General features: G+C 42.3%; 1 long non-coding RNA gene across 1 annotated transcript; it reads right to left on the bottom strand.

Moving 5' to 3' along the window:
* Nucleotides 2,340–4,194, bottom strand: LOC110264541. The gene is made up of 3 exons (XR_002350719.1): nt 4,170–4,194; nt 3,923–4,080; nt 2,340–2,387 (listed from the first exon to the last, which is right to left on the bottom strand). It is a non-coding gene; the product is annotated as an uncharacterized LOC110264541 (long non-coding RNA).

Below are 12,354 nucleotides of genomic sequence, written 5' to 3'. Positions count from 1 at the left end.
CTATATACAATTTGATTATGTATTCCCTATTTGATCATTCCTCACTTTATATATAAAGTTATAAACACCAAACGTAATGCGTTGTTTTTGGTTATAATTTTTGTTGCCATTATTGATCATCTTATCTTATTAAAACTAATTGGTTCATTTGGGAGTAACTTTCTTCTTCGGTCAGAATCTTAAGAGAGACACTTAGACTTAGCGGCTTGCCAGAGATAGCACAATTAAGAAAACAAATCCAGCATTTGACTTATTATATGTGTATTCGTTTAATAAAAAACCTATATTGGTTTCCAAAATTTTTTTAGTAATTATCTTATCGTTATTATTTGTTAGCCTTTGAATTTTTAAACTGAGACAAAACAGTTTCTTCTTTTAATATTTGGTTTTGCAAGTTTATGAAATGATTAGGCCAATTGCTTATAAACAAAATTAAGGATTAAAATAATAATCATTCAAAGAAGTTTGGGAGACCAATTTGAGATTTTATTATATATGTATTGGTATGGTATTATTATTTTCTGGTGTTAAACTAGTATTCACTCGATAGAAAGAAATTTTATAGTGTTGCGAAACTATTTTTTATTGCACGCAATATAATTTTTAAGAGTAAGAAATTTTGTATTTGACGTTTTTATCTTTAAATTTTTTTATTACGTTAAAATCTTTAAAATTTATAAAAATAAAATATATAAATTATTTTATCACATTTTTAAAATTTTATTTGTGTTCCGGTCCAGCCCAACAGTGATAAAAAATTCGGGTCTAGACGTCCGACCGACCCGATGGGTTACCGAACCCGAGCCGGGGCGTGACCCCAATGTCACACACCCCTTTCCCCTTGCATGAACCTAGATAGCTGAGAAGGAAACTTCCAAGAAAGAGGGTCTGTCCGCGTGGGACCCACTCCAGTACAGACTATATAAGGGGAGAGCCCTACTCCTCTTCAGAGGTACGTCACCTACTCTAACCCTAATTGCCACTTCTTGTACGGACACTGACTTGAGCGTCGGAGTCCTTTTGTAGGTGGCCTCACCTCCTCTTCACACCACCTACTCGGAGGACCCTCACTCCCAGAGTTCGACCAGATCCAGCTTCCAGCACCCACCGCTCCGTGATATCCAGTAGATCCGATCCGTTCGGGAACCGAGCAAACGAACATTGGCACCGTCTGTGGGGACTGGCGCGAATGGATTTTCTGTTGGGCCCGGTCGATGAGTAGGAGGAGGAAGTGCGCGAGGAGGAGGGAACTCACTTGATGAGCAGGATAGCCTCCGTGGCTTCCTCTCACGAGCGCATGAGAACCCCCTCTCGTAGGAACGACCCTCCTTCCAGCTCTCATGAAAGGCGCCCATTTGGGGTACAGGCGATGACAACGCAAAGATTATGCAGGAATTGCGCCACCGGATGCAAAATCTCGAGAGGGAGCTAGCGGCCAAAGATCGCTACCGACCCAGCCCGAGCCACTCCCGTACCCGATCTCCCCCTAAGAGATCGGATGCCTGGGGAAGAAGCCCTCGGAGGAACCGTATCAGGCGTAGAGCAGAAGCTCAATCTCGCTCGTCCCATGATGGGTCAGAAGGTCAAGGCGAAAGCAGAGAGAGGCTGAGAAGGCAACGAGACCCCATAATCGTGGGTGCAACCCCTTTCCACCCTTCCATCCTCAAGGTCCGGCTGCCGAAACACTTTGACAAGTCAACGGACATGAAATATGATGGAACCTAAGACCCTCAGGAACACCTGACGGCTTTTTAGGCCAGGATGAACCTCGAAGGTGTTGGCAACGTGGTTAGGTGTTGTGCTTTCCCTGTGACCTTGGCGGGACTGGCAATCCGGTGGTTCAATGCGCTCCTGCAAGGGTTCATTACGATCTTCTCAGACATAACGCGTAGCTTTCTAGCACAATTCACCACACGCATTGCCAAGGCTAAACATCCTATTAACCTTTTAGGGATCACCCAAAAATATAATAGTAGAAGAATTATAATATGCTAGGAGCCTTGAAGAATAGAGGAAATAAAAATCGCGAAATAAAAGCGCAATGCTCGAGAAATGAGTTAACTTGCGTGCTAAGAAAGCTACAGCTGTCAAGTGTAAAGCAATCCAAAACAGGAACAGAGAGTCAATGATACAAAATAACGAGCTCCTGACTCAGCCTGCAAAGTCAAGACTAGCCGGAGAATATATACACATATATACATATCCAAAACCCAAAAGTTCATATACACAATCCTGCCTCTCCATAAACCTCTAAGAGAATAAAAAAGAACAAGTTATATGGAGAGAAAACTAACTACACATATATACATCACTGTACAGCAAAACTACCCAATAACCACTCCGCTTCAAGAGTCCAGACACCTAACGAGATGTCTCTCGACCTGCATCTGAAAAATAACAACATAGTATGGAATGAGAACCGGAGGTTCTCAGTATGGTAAAGGTGCCACACACATAATATATAAGGTCCTGGGAATGCCAAAGACAATCCTAGGACGCCGACACTCATATTGTAGAGCTTAAAGTATTAAATAGAAGCCATAAGAGGTGGTTTTCTAAGAATATTTAAACCTAACTTAACTTAACCTTAAAATCTAAGTCCCATACTGCCATTCCTCCGTACCTCCAACTCCATCATGCATTTTCACAGACAAATAAACAGATAAAGGCAAGTACAAGAAGGTTACAATTACTACAGGTAACAAATACACATTTAACATGGCAAGTACATATAGGCACACCCAATTAAAGCACAAGCAAGTAATTCAAGTATTATGCATATGATGCATGCCTGTCCTATGGTTGATGAGGCTCATCTGTCAGTTATCCAGCCAGCCCGACAAGTCTGAATTGTACTTAGACTGTCCCCTGACGTGCATCCCCAAGAGTCTATGTATAGCTTTATCTCGAATAATCAATATTGCTCAATGGGGGTAACATTCCCGGGAATTTATATAGTGCCCGGTCACAATTACGTCGTAGGGTCAACAGAGTATCGAGTTTTCAACCTGGTACACGTGATGGCAAGCCATGACACTTTATCCAGGGAATCTCGTGTCTCAGATCATTCAAATTCATAAGCCATGTAAATAATTCAATTATAATTCATTAACATCCACATCATTCTCAATCGCAACTCATTCATCATCATACATCAATCATATTCAATCCTTATCCTTCATTATCACACCTCCCATTCCGTCCATCAATAGTTCCAATTCAAAACATAATTTATTCTTTTCTAAATGAATCAAACTTAAAACATTCTCATTTTCTTAATAACTCAAAATCAAACCACATAACCTTTGAATCTAAATTTTTTTAAATAATCATATAAACAACATCTCTAATTTTTATAAAATTTCGGCAGCATCTTCTCTAAAACTCGGACTTTGCCACCCTTTTTGAGTCCAAACCTATATTCTTTCCAATTCAACATACCCTTCCTCATCATCATAACAATCACCACAATAAATCTACCTCAGATCAACAATTATACTCATACAATATTCAAATCCAACAACCAAAATTCAACTAAAAATCATAGTTCACAAATCCTAGGATTTTAACACAAAATACCTCATTTTTCATTCAAAATTTTCATTCCAATTATTTTCAAACCTTCTACCACCAATCCAAATTTCCAACAATAATCCTCAACAATCTCCATATCTTTTCATCAATCATCATTCAACCAAACCAAAATATAGCCATATAATCAACAATTCAATCACATATCCTTTCAAAGATCCAATTAGCCACCAATATCATCTTACAAATAAGTCACCAAACCAAACCAAGCATATTCATCAACCTATTACTAAACATTAAATATACACCTGCATTCCAACTTATCCTATGGTCATCTAGCCTAAGTTTTCACAGAACATTATATATTAAATGCAAGAAACCTAAACCATACCTTGGCCGATTCCCACGTAACGATCAAGGCACTTTAATTATAATAAACACAGCCCTTCCAAAACAAACACAGCCCTTCCAGAATTCAATAAACACTAGGCTCAGCTTCCTCCAAGTTCCAATATCCACAATTCCAAGCTCCAATTATTTATTCATAACCTAATACACATTCATAACACATATATATCCAATTTAATACTCAAAGCTCAAATTCAATAAAATATAAAATAGAATTATCGTATCCTCACCTTACCCAAGCTTCACATAAGTAAGAGTAAACGTTTCCCTCAAGCTAATTGGATCCTAAAACATCAGAAATCAAAGAAATTCAACATTCCTTCTCAAATTTCGAAAATTGGGAGAAAAGAGTGGCTGAGAATATTTAAGGGCTTACCTATGAAATTGTTCCGGTAGAAACATAGAGCTCGACGCGGTGGACGCGTGGCCGCAAATGGTGCGGCGATCAGAGCTCGAACGGAGGAGCTACGGCGAATTGAAATTTGCCGCAAGGGTTTCGGCGTTCTTTTCTCTCCCTGTGTGCTTCACGTTGCTGCAGCCAAAATGGAGAAGAAAAGGAACGTGGGCTCATTTAAAGTGTGGGTCCGGTTGGACCGACAGCCCAGTTTGGTCCGGTTCAATCGGTTCGGTCCGTCCGGTCCAATCTTGGACCATTTTCTTCGAAATTAATGTCAAAATTCTCGTTTCAATGAGCTCTACCTTAATTTGATATAATATTCACATTTCTAATCCTCCTTATTAAAAACTAATTTATTGACTAATTATCTACTAATTTAACCGGGGTTTACATCCTACCCACCTAATAAAGAATTTTGCCCTCAAAATTCAAATTCAGTTACCTGAAAAGAGATGTGGATAGTCCTTTCGCATATCTGATTCGAGCTCACAGGTATGTTTCTCGATACCAGCTCGACTTCAAGCTACTTTTATTAATGATACTTACCTTCCGCGTAATCGTTTAACACTGGTGTCATTAATTCTTACCGGAATTACTGGAAGTGTTAAATCTTCTCTTATTTGGATTGGTTCTGGTTCCAGAATATGACTTGCATCAGGAGTATACCTTCGAAGCTGTGACACATGAAACACATCGTGCAAATTCGAAAGATATGGCGGTAAGACAATTCTATAAGCTACCGGCCCAATTCTCTTCAGGATTTCAAACAGTCCAATATAACAGGGATTCAGTTTCTTGGTCTTAATAGCTCTTCCCACTCCAGTGGTTGGTGTAACTTTCAGAAAGACATGTTCTCCTTCTTCGAACTCAAAAGGCTTTTGCCTCTGATCAGCATAGCTCTTTTGGCGGCTTTGGACTATAAGCATTCGGCTACAAATCTTCTTTATCTACTCAGTAGTTTCGGCTATCATCTCAGGCCCTAATAAACTTCTTTCTCCAGTTTCATACCAACATAGCAAAAATTGACATTTCCTGCCATATAAAGCTTCATATGGAGCCATTCCAATGATCGCATGATAGCTATTATTATAAGCAAATTCTACTAATGGCATATACTAATCCCAGCTCGTTGGCTGGTCCAATACACAAGCCCTTCGCATATCTTCCAAGGTCTGAATAGTTCTCTCTGACTAACCATCTATCTGAGGGTGATACGCAGCATTCAAGCTTAACTGAGTCCCAAATACGCGTTGAAAAGCTCCCTAGAACCTTGATGTAAAGTGAGGATCCTTGTCAGATATAATGGTAGAAGGCACACCATGCAACCTGACAATCTCTTTAATATACATCCGAGCTAATTCTTCCATTGTGCAACTTATTTGGATAGGAAGAAAGTGAGCTGATTTTGTCAGTCGATCCACAACTATCCAAACAGCGTCACAACCAGATCGGGTTCTAGGCAAACCTATCACGAACCATCCTGCCCTTCTAACACTCTCCACTGTTTTTCCTGTTCAACTGCTGGTAATACTTTACGTAATTCTTCACTATCTTGATGAGCCTTCAGAAGTTCTAATTTAAAATCACTTGAAATCTGCAACTGACTCAAACACAGGATTCCAAATTCTTCTCTAACTCCCAAATTCAAACCTTGAAATGCCTTCAGCAACTCTTCCTCCCGTAACATCATCCAAGCTGTATATAAAGACTTCCGAAGGCTAAATATCCTATCAACGATGAGTACCTAAAATTGACGGTTTGACTGACTCAGTGGCCAGCCTGTGCCTGACGAACGGTTTGCTAAATGAAGATTTCAGAAAGCACCTCACTACCAACCCCGTGTGGACAATGCAAGAGATCCATAACATGGCGAGATAGTACATTAACGATGAGGAGGTTAGCCAGGTGGTGGCGGCCAATAAGTGACAGCCGGCCAACCCTTCCACTTGTCAACCCGGGCACGGGGAAAGATCGAAAGAACCATCCAAGGACGGAGGATCGTCTAAACCTTTCAAGCCATTCCCCCGAGTGGGAAAGTTCACAAACTATACCCCCCTTACGGCCCCAATTATGGAAGTCTACCAACAGATCACTGACAAGGGTATATTGTCGAAACCCCGGCAACTGAAAGACAGAACAGGCGGGAACAAGAGCTTGTACTGTGACTACCACAAAGGCTTTGGCCACAAAATCCAGGATTGTTTTGATCTAAAGGATACCTTGGAACAAGCCATCCACGAGGGCAAGCTGACCGAGTTTTCCCAATTCATATGGGAGCTCAGGTGAAGGGAGCACGAACGTTTTGAGGAAGATAGGGGCCGAGCCGTGAAGCTGAGACAAGGGCCTAGCCAAGATGCAGACAACGCCCTCACCATGGTCAACGTCGTAGTCGGGAGAAACGCACCCCTTAGATCAAGGTCTGCTACCAAAAAGGACGCCAGGGTCTTGGCCGTATCATCGGGAAGCCATAGGCTCTCGTCTAGGGAACCTCCAAGAATATCGTTTGGGCTAGAAGACCAGTGTTTTCATGACATCCTGGAAAGCCCTCCTACGGTGATCACAACAAGAATTGGAACGGGCCTGGTCAAGCGGATCCTAGTGGACACTGGAGCTGACTCCAACATCATGTTTAGGAATGTGTTCGACGCCCTAGGACTCCGGGAGACTGACCTAAAAACCTATCAGCACGGGGTTGTTAGCCAAGGAGACAACTTTATAAAACCCGACGAGATAGTCACCCTCCCAGTTTGTATCGGTGGAAGAGAAAGAAAGAGGTCGGTAATGTCCGAGTTTGTAGTCCTAAGAGACTCCACAGCTTACAACGTCATCTTGGGGAGGAAGACGATCAATGAGTTCTCTGTTGCGATATGCACCAAGATGCTTCTAATGAAATTTGTCACGGACAACGGGTTCGTTGGATCCCTCAGGGGAGACCTAGAGACGGCGGTTGCATGCGACAACGCCAGCCTCTCCTTGAGAAAGAAATCAAAGGAAGCATTTGGGGTCTTTTTGGCCGACTTAGATGCCAGAGTAGACGACAAGCCGAGGCCCGAGCCTGAGGGAGATCTAGAAAAATTCTGGGTCAGGGATACAGAGGACAAATTCACCTTTGTGAATAGGAACTTCCCCTATAACCTGAAATAACCCCTCATGGAGGCCATCAGGGCAAACTGTGACTTATTCGCCTGGACCCCAGCTGACATGCCTGGGGTGGACCCTGATTTTATGTCTCGCTGGCTTGCCGTAAAGCCAGATGCCAAGCCCATTGCACAGAGGCGAAGGAAGATGTCCCAAGAGAGAGCTAACGAGGTGGCCAAGAAGACGACCATCTTGTTAGAAGCTGGGTTTATCAAGGAACTTGAATACTCGACGTGATTGTTGAATGTAGTCCTTGTCAAAAAAGCCAATGGGAAATGGAGGATGTGTGTCGATTATTCGGACCTCAACAAGGTGTGTCTCAAGGACTCCTTTCCTTTCCCAAACATTGATGCCCTGGTGGACGCGGCGGCAGGATATCGGTTCTTGAGCTTCATGGATGCGTACTCTGGATATAATCAAATACAGATGCACCAACCTGATGAGGAAAGGCATTTACTGCTTTAGGGTGATGCCGTTCGGACTGAAGAACGCAGGAGCGACCTACTAGAGGTTAATGAACAAAGTGTTCAGCGATCTCATCGGGAGGTCAGTTGAAGTCTACGTCGACGACATCTTGGTGAAAACCAGCCAACCAGAGGACCTAGTCGGCGACCTAGAGACCATCTTCACGTCTCTCCATAAGCATAATATGAGACTCAACCCACTTAAATGTGCCTTTGTCATGGAGGCCGGAAAGTTTCTCGGCTTCATGATAACCCAGAGGGGGGTTAAGGCCAACCCAGACAAGTGTGAAGCCATTCTGCGGATGACAAGCCTAAGATGCATTAAAGACGTGCAGAGATTGGCTGAAAGGCTCACTACCCTATCCCGTTTCCTCAGTGCGTCGGCAGCCAAGGCTCTCCCCTTCTTCAATCTCATTAAGAAAGGGATAGCCTTCGAAAGGAGCTGATAAACCCATATTTTATGATATATATTGTGCTCAATTTGAGTGATTTATTCAATCCTTCACCTACTTATTCATGTTAATTGCATGGTTTTACTTTCCCTTCCTTATTATGTGATGTATGTGAAAAACATGTTTCCTATGCTTTAAAAAATAATTATTTTAATTACCCTTTACTTCCATTCGATGCCGTGATTCGTGTGTTGAGTAGTTTCAGATCTTCTAAGGAAGAAATGACTTAAAGGATAGAAAGGGAACATACAAAAATGGAAAGAAAGCACAAAACGGAGTTTTTGAAGAAATTGGCAGTGACACGATCGCATGGGCGACGCGGCCGCATGCCAACGCGAAATAGCAGTGACGCGACCGCATGATTGACGCAATTGCGCGCCTTAAGCGAAACACATATGACGCGGACGCATGACTGAAGCGACCGCGTGACAAGGAAAACTCCAAATGACGCGACCGCGTGACCCACGCGGACGCGTGACAGAGGCTACGCACCAGAAAGTACAGAAAACGCTCCCAGCGATTTTCGAAGCCCTTTTTGGCCCAAATCCAAGTCCAGAAGGCACAGATCAGAGGTTATGAAGTGGGGGGATGCATCCATTCAAAGGAGAGTCTCCAATTAGTTACTTTTCATGAATTAGATGTAGTTTTGAGGGAGAGGTTCTCTCCTCTCTCTTTTAGGATTTAGAATTGGGATTTCTTTTGCTTTCAGGATTATCTCTTTTTATCAGGTTCAACATTCCTTTTTATTCATCTTCTCAATTTAGTTTATGAATTCTTCTATGTTACAGATTGTTCTTTGAATTAATGTTATTTGAGGTATTTCAGTTTATTATTGCTCTCTTTTATTTATGTTACTGTTGCTTCCAATCTGAAGACATTTTTATTCCAGTAGATTTACTTTTCCCCTTTGGTCTTGGTTAAGAAATCAGTAACTCAGGAGTTATCAAACTCAACATGATTGATAGTTGTTATCTTTGCTAATTGAACTGAACTTCAATAATCCCAATTTTCCTTAGGGATTAACTAGGATTTGAAGATTAAACCAATTAGTCACTTGACCTTTCTTTGCTTTAAGTAAAGACTAACTAAGTGGAATTAAGATTCAATCTTCATCATCATTGATAAGGATAACTAGGATAGGACTTCTAATTTCTCATACCTTGCCAAAAGTTTATTTTACAGTTATTACTTTACAGTTTTTTACTTATTTTAATTACAATTTGAATTACTTGTTCCTCATCTTCAAAACCCCGATTTACAATCTTCATAACCAAAAATAAGAACATACTTCCCTGCAGTTCCTTGAGAAGACGACCCGAGGTTTAAATACTTCGGTTATCAATTTTAAAGGGGTTTGTTACTTGTGACAACCAAAACATTTGTAAGAAAGGTTGATTGCTTGGTTTAGTAATTATACTTGCAACGAGAGTTTACTATAACTTCTAAACCATCAATCAATCAGTTCTTCAAAATGGCGCCGTTGCCGGGGATCTGCAATCGTGTGCCTTATTATTGGTTATTGTAAATATTTTTCTTTTACTTGTTTATTTGTCTTTATTTTCCCCTTTCTATTTCCATTAGCTACTATGAATTCTCACCCCCTCGCTTTGAGTTTGGTTCTAATATTGTTGAAAGGAGTGAAAGTTATAACAGGAACATGCATCAAGGTCAGAGCAATCAAAGATGGATGGAGCCAAAAGGATCTGATCAACCTTTTAGGAAACAACACCCTCTAAGATATCATGGACAAAGACCATTCTACAATGCATACCAAGCCCATAGACATGGTGGACAACCTTGTAGTTACCAACAAGCCCCACCCTGTGCTTATAGGCCATCCTCTCAACATAACTTCGAACCACTACACTCACAAGCTCTTTTTCACCATTCACCACCATATGATCCTCATTTACCCCAATTCCAATCCAATTACTCCCAAACACCACCACTTCCCCATGTACCACGTCCAAATCCATCACCCCGAGAATCAGAGGTTCGCCTCAAGGAAACAGTAGATCAACTTCAAGCAACCCTTCATCAACTGGAGCAAGCTATAAGTCAATTAACTTCTAGATGTTCGAACATTCAAGGTCCTCCTACAGCTCCATGTGGGCAATCTAAAGAAGAGCGTAGCATGAAGGAGATACTAGAAACTCCAGTGGACAGAACAGGGCATGACTTCGTACTGGAACAAGTAGAGGAAGCTGTCATTGTAAACGAAGAAGAGTTGGTTGAAGACTTAGGAGACGCTGAACTTCCATGGGAATCCAGAGTTATGGAGAATTCTGTCAAAAACGTTACAATTGATGCTAAGGAGGATAGTGCACAACTCCCAAAGCAAGTCTTTTATGAAAAACTAGACGGAATAATCCAAGAAGCAAGTTTTCTTGATGATGATAATCTCAAGTCAAGTTCTCCCAATAATGAACTTGCATCAGCAAGTGAATTCTCTGAGATCGAAGAATCTTCCCCAAGTGAATACGAAGATGATGCGGAGGTAGATTTCTCTCAACCTCCCGTTTATGACTTAAGTGATGAGGAAGACATAGAAGGCTTTGATCAGGACATGGATGCAATTGAAGAAGTCTGCAAGAAAGTGAAGAAATTCACCGAAGAGCACAAGGGAGTAGAACTTACAGAACCACTGGAAACACCTATCCCAAGGCCATTACCACCCAATATAAGCTTCAAGTGGGTACAATCCTTAACCTTTAGCTTTATTTTCCCACTTAAATATGGTTTGCTTGAAACAGATGGCCAGCTTAGAGCTCTCTGCGGCTTTAAGAGTAAGAGGAAAATAGCTCGCACTCAGAGCTGGTGCACAAGGTTCAATAAGGTCCCACGCTTCAATTCGAAGTTCACGGATTGGCATCATGATCAATCGAATGGATCTAGGAAAACGTTTGGTCATCTTGGTGAAAATCTACTTTCTAAACCGCCCGGATGGAAAAATATAGATCAAGACAAAGGCGGATTTAAAAGCAAAGTTTGGAATCCTGGAATCTATTCTGACATTCGTCACCCCGGGAGCCTGACAATCTGCTTGAAGATACTCAGAAGCTTTACATGCCTAGTTTGGGACCCCGAAGGCTGTTGGCATTCCAACCATTTGTGGAGATTTCTGGATGAATTTAAGCGCAAGCCGCCATAACAGGAAGCTCATCCAATGTCCAACTTAAGGACTTTAACTAAAAGTGCTAGGTGGGAGACAACCCACCATGGTATGGTCGTTTCTTTTTCAGTTTTATTTCGTGTTATTTATTTTTATCTCCTTTTCAATTGAACCTGAATATTATTCATTCGCATTGCATACTGCATAATTGCATACCTGCATAAAAAAAAAGAGAGTAGGCGTGTGACGCGACCGCATCACTCATGTGATCGCGTCAGTTGCAAAAAATAACCCCCCATGCATCCGCGTCATTCACGCGGCCGCATGACCTAGAAATCGGCGTAAGGATCCAACACCCAGAAAGTTGGGCTTGAATTGTGCGGCTATTGTGTGTTTCGCACAAACGACCCACGCGGTCGCGTCCCTGACGCGATCGCGTCACCTGCACAACGCCAATCCCACGCGACAGAGAGTTGCGCTGAAACGACGTTGGAATTGTGCGTTTAGCACAATTTCCTGCGATGCAGTCGCATGCCTCACGCGACCGCGTCGTTCAACCTTTTACCGATTCCATGTGATCGCATCACTCACGCAATCGCGTCAACCCCCATTCCACCCCAGCCATGCGACCGCGTGCCCCACATGATCGCGTGGATTCAAATTTATTGACCCCCTGTGACGCGAACCCTACCCTATCGTGTCCCCCCTAACCCCTTCTTCTTCCTCCTCTCTGCAACCTTTTTTGCTCCTCCACCACCCGCGCCACCCTATGCCACCGCAACCCCGTCAACCACCCAGCCCCACCGCTGCGCCACCCCTTCTCCCTTCCCTCTCTTTCTTCTTCTTCTCTCC

The sequence above is a fragment of the Arachis ipaensis genome, chromosome B07, assembly GCF_000816755.2.
Source record: "Arachis ipaensis cultivar K30076 chromosome B07, Araip1.1, whole genome shotgun sequence".
Classification (NCBI taxonomy): domain Eukaryota; kingdom Viridiplantae; phylum Streptophyta; class Magnoliopsida; order Fabales; family Fabaceae; genus Arachis; species Arachis ipaensis.
This window is presented reverse-complemented; position numbering and strand designations above follow the sequence as displayed.